This window comes from Crinia signifera, chromosome 8 (assembly GCF_055691185.1).
Source record: "Crinia signifera chromosome 8, ASM5569118v1, whole genome shotgun sequence".
NCBI classification, from domain to species: domain Eukaryota; kingdom Metazoa; phylum Chordata; class Amphibia; order Anura; family Myobatrachidae; genus Crinia; species Crinia signifera.
Window position 1 is genome coordinate 65781688 of NC_139224.1, and position 13057 is coordinate 65794744.

A 13057-nucleotide genomic window follows, 5' to 3' on the forward strand; every position below is an offset into this window, starting at 1 on the left:
TCCTGGGATTATATTTGTGTCCTGTTTGTAATCAGTACTGCCCCACAGTCTTTTCCTGCTGTATGTCCTTCTGTGACACTACAGGGTGGTACTACAGATGGAGTGCAGCCAGCGCTGGGGCTCACCAGAATGCCCCCATTGGTGATCGCCAGTGGAGAGGTGCTCCATCTGACTGGGACGCGCAAGCAGCTCACACGCACACACGCCCCAGTTTTTGGGCGGTGGGGACACAAACCCTACCCGTCTCCACTTCAGGGAGATAGGCAGCATTAGGGGGATGCGGGGACTGGCGGACAGCGACAGGGAGTTCCTTCAGAAGGGGACGTGCGAGCATCTAGTGTGCACATGGCCCCTTACGGCAGACCCTCGCTGAATGAGAGCGGTTTCATCTGTAGGTGGTGCTGTTACACTTGCACAGTGGTCTTCTTGCCTCCTGCTAACTAAACCTTCACCAATAACAGCTGCCTTTCCTTGGTGGATCAGGTCCACCAATTACCACCCTGGTGTATATATGTATTGTGCTTGCATTCAGTACATAGAGATACCATTTGGCATAAGCCTCATGTCAAAATTTCATACAGTATTTTTCTATTCATTAATGTAAAGTTTTGTATTTTTTTTATTACTGTGTTACAGTACATGCTGTACATGAAAACTGACTGACTGATAATGTTTGGTACCCTAATGAAAAGGAGACATGTCTTAAGCACACATCCCCTTATCCGTGTCCCCCCTTTTCCGGCATGCACAACAGTATACCCTCCCTAGAGCGAGCACTAAATCCCTATACATTTTCCATACCCCCACTTTAAAATGCCCTGTGCTGTGAGGTGTACATTGGATGAGCAGGATGTGGAGAGGTTTCTGTGAGGTGGAAGAGAAGGGGCCATTGAGAGTGCTGTTAAGTGGACATATGTATATCATCATAGAATTGTTTTATATATATATAAAAAACCCAGCTGCATAAACAACAGAATACACCTGTATGGGTATATTAAAGATATCTGATCACAAGGCCAAAAGAGACATGTAAAAGAAGTGCAATTCTGTGCTAATGTAATAGAAGAAATATGTCACTGGCGCATTTCGCCCTTAATGGGACTTGATTACACTGTCAGCTTTTGATCAAAGCGGATTAGGATCCTGGAGTTGGATGGTTGAAGAGAGGGAGAGTTCACCATCCACAAGGCCTCAGTTTGGGTATTTAGCCTGAGAACAGGCTTACTAGGCTTATACCTACACCGGCTGATTTAAACTGTCTGAGAACTTGATCCAGAGGGAAAATATACAAATGACTGGGCCGTAAAAGACAGGACTAAAGGTAAAAAGAATAATGCAAAGTAACAGGTCTCCTGAACTGAGAACTTATGGTACTAGAACAGGTACAAAGATGCTGGGCGAAAACTCCAGAAGACAGGAAGCCAAAGCAAGCAGGAACCTGAGACAAGTTGAGAGCAGACAGGCAGATAGCTTAAACAGAAGCTATCACCGGCAGGGCTGTGCTGCCCTGACTTCCTTAAAAAGGCCAGTGTGGCCAATCCCCATGGGAGTAGCCCGCTGCGGGTGGGTGCGTTGGCCAGGCTTTCCTGCGCTGTGGTGGGCGCCATCATCATCTGGCATCCTCAGTTGCCAGGCAACCGCAGAAGCCTCTGGCAGAAGGCGCCCCCGGCAGCTCCACCCTCAACTGGCCCAGGAGGTGCTTCTGCAAGGGGAAGGGGACACAGGATGCCGCTGCAGCCCCAGGACCCAGTACTATGAAATTCTGATCTTCAACTTAATTTTAACTTTATTTTAAACCATTTATGCAATCTTTATGGCTTTATACAAGGCTAATCTGAATAAATTTTACTTGTGATAGATCAACCAATCTCGATTTTGTTTTAGCGCTGCTTATTCCCCCTTTTCTGTATATCTCCAGATAATGATGAGTATAAGACAGACCGATAAGAAGAATGAATAACAACCACCACACACTGTAGGTGCAGTGCTAGGTGGGTTTTTGGTTTGTAACCTGCGCTCTGAATCTTCTTGTGTCAGGTTAGCAGCCGCACTAAACGGATGACTGTTTCCGTTTTAAGTCGTACAGAATTCTATTGGGGTTTGTGCTGCGCTCTACCTCTAATGTATTTGCCTCTGCAAATGATTAATGCGAATATGTGTCTTTAAGAACTTCAAATTTATTTATACATCAGTCATAAATTGGTCATATATCATGCCAGTCATAATACTGAATAAATAGATAACTGATTAATTGATTGATTCAAAGAAATATATTAAAAAGTGAAAAAAATGAAAAAATGAATGAATAAATGAAAAAAATGAGAAAAAAAATGAAAATATGGAAAGAAACGTTGAACAAAAGAAATAAAAGTTTTTTTGGGGTTTGCTGTGCGCAAAATTTCGTCTGTTCAGAGTGAACAAAATAAAGTCTTTCAGTCCAAATGAAACAATAGCGGCGTCCCGCTGTTTGATTAATTTGCAATGTCCTTAATTGTGGATCAGCCTTCAGGTACCTCTTTGCCTTCAGGTATTCCGGGTCTGGTACTCGTGGGGGTCAGTGTACACCCGGGGTCCCGGACTCCTGGGACTGCGCGCGCCTTCTGCCTGTTCCGGGGAGCTGCGTGTATCACGCTGTTCTCCGTTTCAGACAGGATTGGCCGGACGCTGCCCCTTGTCTGCGGCGGTTACTTGGTACACCTTTCCGGGTTTGCAAATTACCCGTCCAGGTGACTGTTCTCCGCTCTACGGGTCCCCTGGCTCACAACCTCCCTTTCCCTTCTCCGTACTCACCTCTTTCTTTGGCGATCTCCTTGCCGCCGTCGTCCAGTGTGTGCACACGCTGGCTTCCGCTTCTCTGTACCGTACTCTCCGTCTGTTCCGCAAGTAGATGGGGTTGAGCTGTGTGTCTCTCCAACGCGTTTCGGCGTAAGCCTTCTTCTAGGGAGCTGTCTGTTAGTCTGTCTTGGCCATTTTTAAATAGCCCTCCGTCCTGATATCGTGTGTTTCTCATTGGTTCCATTGAACCTTCTTTGATTGGTTACTCTGTCTGTCTATCACCGCGGCTGATTATCAGTTCGAGCAGCCGTGGTTGTTTCTATTGTTGCAATTGTCCAATTATGCAATCAAGCTTGCTACAATCAGTTCTGCTGTCATCATGTTTTATTTTGTAAACATGTTTATTCGTTTTTAGTCATAAGAAAACTTTTTTGGCTGTAAATATATATTTACCATATTGTTTTTTATGTCAGACATGTCACGCAATTTTAACAGAAATACATATCTTATTCCGTTGTATTGTTTCAAATCCGTGCGTATTTGCAGCAGGTATGCTGCTGGATTTAAATGCGTTAAATACATATGCGTGCGCTTGTTCATTTTACGTGTTTTTTCTACTGCTATGATTTGTCCTACTGTTCATAGTCCTCATTTCATATGTGTTAACAGTAGATAAGTCTGATGGTTATGCGTTTTTTATATAAATTACCTGCAGATGTGCTATTAATGATTGATATGCGTTTTTCGTGGGTATGCTATTATCTGCATATACATTGTTTTTATGGTGATTGTTTAGTGGCCACACTGTTACTCTGTTATTTAATACATTTTATTTGTGGTGGGTGCCCTATTATTTTGTTGTATAATCCTTCAATGTTTGTCATTGTTTGTCATTTTTTTCCCACTATTGCCTTCACCTCGTTATCCAGATTTAAACCCCTGGGTTTCAATGTCTTCAATTTATATATCCATCCTAGCTCTAATTTGTTTATGTTCAGCACATGGTCACCCCCCCTCCAGTTGTTCTGTACTTCCTCTATCCCTATAAATTTTAATGAGTTGGGGTCCCCATTGTGGTTATCATTAAAATGTTTGGATAAGTTATGGTCCTCATTCTTCTTCTTTATGTTCCTTATATGTTCATTTATCCTTACTTTTAATGGTCTAGTTGTGCGACCTACATACTGTTTGTGACACCCGCATTCCAGCAAGTAGATCACTCCCTTGCTGTTACATGTTATTCTGTTCTTAATTTTATATGTCTCTTCTGTTACTGTAGATTTGAATATCGTGGCTGGTTTTGTGGATCTGCTGGCTTGGTTTTTGCATCCTGTGCAGGATCCACAGTAGTAGAATCCTTTATTTGGCTGTTTCTTAATCACGCTGGGTTGGATCTGTTGTTTAGGTGGTATGTGGTTGTTTACCAATTTCTGTCTAATATTTGGAGCTTTACGATATATTATTTTTGGTTTGGAGGGTAAAAGGTCTGATAATAGTTCGTCCTGTAATAATAGGGGCCAGTGTTTCCGCAGTATTTTTTGGAGTGTGGTGGATTCTTTTGAATATTGTGTGATAAAAGGTATTTCTCTATACATGTCATTGTTTTTTTCTTTGTATGTGAGTAGTTCTGTTCTGTTGATGCTTTCCACTTGTTTTAGTGCCAATTCTAGTTCTGTCTCTTTGTATTTTTTGTCTTTGAATTCTGCTGTCATTTCTTTACTCTGTTCTAGATAGTCTGTGTTTTTGGAACAGTTCCGCTTTAGTCTTATATATTGGCTCTTGGGTATGGATTTCAACCAATTTGGGTGGTGTCCACTTGTTGAAAGTATAAAACTATTTACGTCCACTGACTTTTTGTAAGTTTTTGTTTGTAGTTGGTCATTCTCTATGTAGATTTTGAGGTCCAAAAACTCTACCTCCTTTTTGCTGTGATTGCTTGTAAATATTAAATTATTGTTATTGTTGTTCATGTATGTCAAAAACTCTAGCAGTGAGGTCTCATCCCCCCTCCAGATAAATAATATGTCATCTATAAACCTTTTCCATAGCACGAGATTTGCCCCTGGGCCCGCCTCACTCCATATGTACCTATCCTCCCACCAACTCATGAATAAGTTTGCGTACCCAGGGGCAAATCTCGTGCCCATCGCGGTTCCCGTTGTCTGTATGTAAAACTCATTTTCAAACCACACATAATTATGCTTTAGGATGAAATTGATACTGTCTATGATGAAATTGAGTTGTTCTGTTTTGATTGTTTCGTCTTGTGTTAAGTGATATCGTATACTGTCTGTCCCTTGTTCGTGGCTTATGACGCTATACAGTGAAGTTACGTCTGATGTTACTAACCAAAGGTTGTTTTCCCATTCGATGTCCTGTAGATGTTTGAGTATGTGTGTTGTGTCTCTTGTGTATGATTTTTGCTTTTGTACATAAGGTTGTAGGAATGTGTCCAAATATTGAGAGAGATTTGATGTGAGTGATTTTATTCCCGATATAATTGGTCGGCCCGGTGGGTTTATTGGGTTTTTGTGCATTTTGGGAAGATAATAAAATACTGGTATTACTGGGTGCTCTGTCTGGATGAATTGCATTTCTTGTTTGTTAAGGATACCTTTGTCCTGTCCCTGTTTTAGATGTTTATCTAGTTGTTGTTTGAATTTTGATGTTGGGTCACATGTCAATTTCTCGTATGTTTTTGTGTCGCCCAAAATCCTATGTGCTTCCTTAAGGTAATCTTTTTTGTCTATTAGTACGGTTCCTCCCCCCTTGTCTGCCGGTTTTATAATCAGGTTTTTATTATTCTGTAGGTCTTTTAGTGCCTTCTCCTCTTTATTCGTTAAGTTTTTTTGGATTGTTTTTTGTGTTATGCCTTCTAGGTCGTGCTCCACCATTTTTACAAAAGCATCTATTTGGGGGCCCTTCATGTAGCTGGGGTAAAAATTTGATGGTGGTTTCAGGTCCGTATGTTTGTATATTGACTGAGTTGTTGTACTTTTTGCTGTGACTGTCCCTGAATTCAGGAAGTATTTTTTTAATGTTAATTTCCTGGCGAAATTGTGGAGGTCTAAATATGTTTGAAATTTGTTTAATTTAGTGGTTGGGGCAAATTTTAATCCTTTATCCAAAATTCTGAGGTGATCTTCTGTCAGGGTGTGGTTGCTCAAATTGAACACTCCTTTCCCTATCTCCATTGTATCTACCTGTTTGTTTTCCTTGTCTTCCCGTTTTTTCTCACCCCCTCTACATCCCCTTCTTGTTTTTTTGTTTTTCTTTTTGCTGTACTTACTTTCTTTTTTTCTATTGTTTTCCTGGTGCGTAGTCCCTTGTCTAAAAAATGGTGGACTGGTTCTGGGGTAGCACATGGTATGGAATTATCAGGTTCTGTCTCTGGATTGTCTTGTGTGTGTTGTGTTTCTACTTCGCTTGGTATGTTGCTGATGTCTGCAAGTACACTCTTCTCCCACCCTTGTCTTATTGACAGTCTGGCTAGATGGTCGTACTTACTGGGCTGTTCTCCTGTTATATCTGTTTCTACTTCATGAATTGAGAAAGAACTGTCAAAAATGGTTGAAGCTGTATCTTCTTGTGTACTATCACCAGTTGGGGCAGTGTTTGCTACTCTTGCATGTATTTTTGTCATGTATTGTTGATACGTTAAGTTTAGCCTTTTATAGACTGGACTATTTGTTTGTTTGGATGGTTTATTTGTCAAAGATATTTTATGTGTTTTTGATTTTTTTTTTTGTTGCTATCGTTCTTTTCGGTTTTGCTGATTTTATGCCGAATTTATCTCTGAGGATTTTCTTCTTTTTAGTCTCTATCAATTTGTGTTCACCCTGTAGTAGCTTGTCTTTTGTTAGTTCTGAGAGTGTGATGAATTCTTGTTTGTCTTTGAATGGTTCGAGTTCCTTATCTAGTTTGTCTATTTCTGTGTCAATTGTTTCAAGCTTTGTGGTGTTGTTTTCAATTAGTAACTTTATTAATTCTACCGAACAGTTTTTCAAAATGGTATTCCATTTGGTCATAAATGGTATGTTTTCTAGGTCATGTGTTGGAAGTTTTTTGATCGTTAAACCTTTTGGTATAATGTCATTTTCTTCATAAATTCTTAATGTTTGTGTCTCCCACCATATGTGTGATTCTCTTTTTATTAATTTCTCTAGTTTGAGAAATGTCTCACAGAATGTGTCAATGCTTTGTGGTGCCTCATTACCCAAAAGTGGGAGGAAGGCTTGATTTGCCCTTTCTAATCTATTCGCTCTGAGCTCTGTCAGTCCCATGTAGATTCGTGCTGCTGGTTTACAGTCTATTTTTGCAGATTATGGATTTTTGGTTTGTAACCTGCGCTCTGAATCTTCTTGTGTCAGGTTAGCAGCCGCACTAAACGGATGACTGTTTCCGTTTTAAGTCGTACAGAATTCTATTGGGGTTTGTGCTGCGCTCTACCTCTAATGTATTTGCCTCTGCAAATGATTAATGCGAATATGTGTCTTTAAGAACTTCAAATTTATTTATACATCAGTCATAAATTGGTCATATATCATGCCAGTCATAATACTGAATAAATAGATAACTGATTAATTGATTGATTCAAAGAAATATATTAAAAAGTGAAAAAAATGAAAAAATGAATGAATAAATGAAAAAAATGAGAAAAAAAATGAAAATATGGAAAGAAACGTTGAACAAAAGAAATAAAAGTTTTTTTGGGGTTTGCTGTGCGCAAAATTTCGTCTGTTCAGAGTGAACAAAATAAAGTCTTTCAGTCCAAATGAAACAATAGCGGCGTCCCGCTGTTTGATTAATTTGCAATGTCCTTAATTGTGGATCAGCCTTCAGGTACCTCTTTGCCTTCAGGTATTCCGGGTCTGGTACTCGTGGGGGTCAGTGTACACCCGGGGTCCCGGACTCCTGGGACTGCGCGCGCCTTCTGCCTGTTCCGGGGAGCTGCGTGTATCACGCTGTTCTCCGTTTCAGACAGGATTGGCCGGACGCTGCCCCTTGTCTGCGGCGGTTACTTGGTACACCTTTCCGGGTTTGCAAATTACCCGTCCAGGTGACTGTTCTCCGCTCTACGGGTCCCCTGGCTCACAACCTCCCTTTCCCTTCTCCGTACTCACCTCTTTCTTTGGCGATCTCCTTGCCGCCGTCGTCCAGTGTGTGCACACGCTGGCTTCCGCTTCTCTGTACCGTACTCTCCGTCTGTTCCGCAAGTAGATGGGGTTGAGCTGTGTGTCTCTCCAACGCGTTTCGGCGTAAGCCTTCTTCTAGGGAGCTGTCTGTTAGTCTGTCTTGGCCATTTTTAAATAGCCCTCCGTCCTGATATCGTGTGTTTCTCATTGGTTCCATTGAACCTTCTTTGATTGGTTACTCTGTCTGTCTATCACCGCGGCTGATTATCAGTTCGAGCAGCCGTGGTTGTTTCTATTGTTGCAATTGTCCAATTATGCAATCAAGCTTGCTACAATCAGTTCTGCTGTCATCATGTTTTATTTTGTAAACATGTTTATTCGTTTTTAGTCATAAGAAAACTTTTTTGGCTGTAAATATATATTTACCATATTGTTTTTTATGTCAGACATGTCACGCAATTTTAACAGAAATACATATCTTATTCCGTTGTATTGTTTCAAATCCGTGCGTATTTGCAGCAGGTATGCTGCTGGATTTAAATGCGTTAAATACATATGCGTGCGCTTGTTCATTTTACGTGTTTTTTCTACTGCTATGATTTGTCCTACTGTTCATAGTCCTCATTTCATATGTGTTAACAGTAGATAAGTCTGATGGTTATGCGTTTTTTATATAAATTACCTGCAGATGTGCTATTAATGATTGATATGCGTTTTTCGTGGGTATGCTATTATCTGCATATACATTGTTTTTATGGTGATTGTTTAGTGGCCACACTGTTACTCTGTTATTTAATACATTTTATTTGTGGTGGGTGCCCTATTATTTTGTTGTATAATCCTTCAATGTTTGTCATTGTTTGACATTTTAATGATAACCACAATGGGGACCCCAACTCATTAAAATTTATAGGGATAGAGGAAGTACAGAACAACTGGAGGGGGGGTGACCATGTGCTGAACATAAACAAATTAGAGCTAGGATGGATATATAAATTGAAGACATTGAAACCCAGGGGTTTAAATCTGGATAACGAGGTGAAGGCAATAGTGGGAAAAAAATGACAAACAATGACAAACATTGAAGGATTATACAACAAAATAATAGGGCACCCACCACAAATAAAATGTATTAAATAACAGAGTAACAGTGTGGCCACTAAACAATCACCATAAAAACAATGTATATGCAGATAATAGCATACCCACGAAAAACGCATATCAATCATTAATAGCACATCTGCAGGTAATTTATATAAAAAACGCATAACCATCAGACTTATCTACTGTTAACACATATGAAATGAGGACTATGAACAGTAGGACAAATCATAGCAGTAGAAAAAACACGTAAAATGAACAAGCGCACGCATATGTATTTAACGCATTTAAATCCAGCAGCATACCTGCTGCAAATACGCACGGATTTGAAACAATACAACGGAATAAGATATGTATTTCTGTTAAAATTGCGTGACATGTCTGACATAAAAAACAATATGGTAAATATATATTTACAGCCAAAAAAGTTTTCTTATGACTAAAAACGAATAAACATGTTTACAAAATAAAACATGATGACAGCAGAACTGATTGTAGCAAGCTTGATTGCATAATTGGACAATTGCAACAATAGAAACAACCACGGCTGCTCGAACTGATAATCAGCCGCGGTGATAGACAGACAGAGTAACCAATCAAAGAAGGTTCAATGGAACCAATGAGAAACACACGATATCAGGACGGAGGGCTATTTAAAAATGGCCAAGACAGACTAACAGACAGCTCCCTAGAAGAAGGCTTACGCCGAAACGCGTTGGAGAGACACACAGCTCAACCCCATCTACTTGCGGAACAGACGGAGAGTACGGTACAGAGAAGCGGAAGCCAGCGTGTGCACACACTGGACGACGGCGGCAAGGAGATCGCCAAAGAAAGAGGTGAGTACGGAGAAGGGAAAGGGAGGTTGTGAGCCAGGGGACCCGTAGAGCGGAGAACAGTCACCTGGACGGGTAATTTGCAAACCCGGAAAGGTGTACCAAGTAACCGCCGCAGACAAGGGGCAGCGTCCGGCCAATCCTGTCTGAAACGGAGAACAGCGTGATACACGCAGCTCCCCGGAACAGGCAGAAGGCGCGCGCAGTCCCAGGAGTCCGGGACCCCGGGTGTACACTGACCCCCACGAGTACCAGACCCGGAATACCTGAAGGCAAAGAGGTACCTGAAGGCTGATCCACAATTAAGGACATTGCAAATTAATCAAACAGCGGGACGCCGCTATTGTTTCATTTGGACTGAAAGACTTTATTTTGTTCACTCTGAACAGACGAAATTTTGCGCACAGCAAACCCCAAAAAAACTTTTATTTCTTTTGTTCAACGTTTCTTTCCATATTTTCATTTTTTTTCTCATTTTTTTCATTTATTCATTCATTTTTTCATTTTTTTCACTTTTTAATATATTTCTTTGAATCAATCAATTAATCAGTTATCTATTTATTCAGTATTATGACTGGCATGATATATGACCAATTTATGACTGATGTATAAATAAATTTGAAGTTCTTAAAGACACATATTCGCATTAATCATTTGCAGAGGCAAATACATTAGAGGTAGAGCGCAGCACAAACCCCAATAGAATTCAGTGCTAGGTGGGTGTTCAGTGTCCTTTGTGAGCTCGGAGAAAGAGAATCATCGGTGAGTACCAAACCCTTATTTTCTCCTTCATTCACAGGGGACACTGAAGTCTGTTTATATCGGGGACATCCCAAAACTACCCCCACAGGTGGGAGAGCTTAGCGCTCTAGAGCCCTGTAACACTGCATGACCAAACCAGGAAGTGACAGTCGCAAAGGTGTCAAACCTGTAGAACTGTATGAAAGTGTGAGAGCGAGACCAGGTGGCCGCCCAACACAACTGAGACAACCCATGCAGCTGCCCAAGATGGACCCAGTGGCGTCCGTCTGTTGGCCACATAGGCTTGCTTTATGGTGAGGCAAGTCCATTGCACCAGTGTCTGTTTCAAAGCTGGCCAGCCTCTCTTAGCTGCATCATAGATGACAATCAAGGAGTATGAATTTCTCAGAGATGCAGTCCTGTCTACATAAATGCGAAAGGCAGGTATCACGTCCAAAGAACTGGACTTGCCAGTTAAAGCGAGAACCACAATGGGTTGAATGATGTGATAGGTGAATATTACTTTTGGCAAAAAATCCAAATGTTTTCTAAGTTCAGCTCTGTCCTTGTGAAAATTTAAATATGGAGCTTGACATGAAAGAGCCCCCAATTCTTTTACCCTCCTGGCAGATACCAACACCAGCAAGAGCAGTTCAAAAGTCTCAGACTGGAGAAAATAAAAAATTCCATAGAAGCCTCTGCCAGAGGTTGTATATTTAGACTTTAGTAAGGCTTTTAAGAAACGGAAATACACTTCGAGCAACTATAGATCCCATCGCTCTTTATAACTTATGCGAGTACCGCCTATACAGCATCGGTGTAAAATTCCATAAGGAACTAGTTAGTTAAATTTGCACTAACTGAGCTCAGTTTTTATTTTCAAAACTTATGATCATACAAGGAATGTTGTTGATATTATATGTTGCAGAATAGGAGAATTGACATTGTGTGCTACATAATTGCCTGCTAAAGGATACAATAAAAACCTAACACATTATATATGTCTGGTTGTTTTGTCCTGCAGTTTTATTGTGTATTTTTATTGCTAAATTGAACTGAAATATTACCTAATTATGATAATAATTGAACAAATAAATTCCTTTTCTAAGAACAGTGCTCTATCTCTTGCAATTTGTTCCATTTTAGATGTATACAATATCTATCTATATATATAAAAAAACGGTTTAACCTCAATATCCCTGGAACCAATTAACCCATATGGATTCAGCCTGGTATCAGATTGAAGGCCCAGCGATTTGGGTTCGACTGAGATCAACCTCGAGCTTCAGTGATGCTGAAGGGGGAACTGGCAGCCGTTGAACTGGGTGGGGGTCGTAATTAGTGGGTCCCATGTTATCCTATAGGGAAAACGTTCCAGTTTGCCAGGCAGTATCTCCGGTTCCCAGGGGGCTAGAGACACGGGGCTGGGCTCGTTGGAAAGTCCCATCCCTTAGCTACTAATGGGTGGTCCGGTGCACCCCCGGACCACCCCCTAGATTCGCCTATGTCTATGCATTTATGGATAACTTTGTTGGTAGGTTGGGGGTCAAAGGGGACACCTGTACCAGGCCCCAACCTTGTGAGGGGCTCCAATGTGCTGAGGGGCTCAGGGACATAAGCATGACTTTGGCTATGCAGTGAATAGCAATTATATATCAAAAGATGCCGGCCAGCCCGCCGCCCACCTGCCTGGATTCCTGGAAGGGGACTTACTCAGACCCCCCTCCACTGTCACTCCTGAGCCTGGTCACCTGTCCCGCTACTCATACTAATGAGTCTAGTGATATCACATGATGAACCAAACCACGCAATGCACAATGCTATACCCATTAGCCCGTCCCTGTATTGGCGATGGTCTATTTACCTACGTGGAGTAGGACTGCAGAAGAATCACAGACAGCTTAGACCAGGGGTTCCCAATCTTTTTTAAATCACGGCACCCTAGAGCATCAGAATATTTTGCAGCACCGCTAGGCCCCCCCAATAAAGCAGAATAAATATAGCATTAAGTAGATTTTATTAAGTGGTTTTATATGCGATTCTTAGGGTCAGTTACTGTATGTGGTAAAGGGCAGGATTTGCTTCTGTTAGTACATATTTTATGATTGGCAGCCACCAGCACTGGTTTTGCCCATAAATAATCAGCCATAAAAATTTTTAATGGTCCTGGACCACCAACCCAGGGGAGCCCTTGCAAGTGTCCCGAGGCACCCCAGGGAGTCACGGCACACAGTTTGGGAACCACTTGCTTAGACTGAAACCTGGAGTCTGGATAACAGTGCAGGTGGTACTAGGGAGGTGTATTGGTAATGGCAGGCCCAGATTAACAATGAGGTACAGTAGATGGAGTTGCTGCTCCAGGACATAAAAATTGGCCTAGACAGACATCAGCTGGCCACATGGTCGGCCATAAATCATAAGTATTACAATTGCATTTCTATTTTACACATTTATGCAATATTTGTACAT

The 13057-nt window shown here is 41.3% G+C and overlaps 1 protein-coding gene across 2 annotated transcripts in view; it reads right to left on the minus strand.

Moving 5' to 3' along the window:
* The window catches only part of RASD2 (RASD family member 2), a 34055-nt gene that overhangs the window by 15879 nt on the left and 5119 nt on the right, over positions 1-13057 (minus strand). The window lies entirely within an intron of this gene.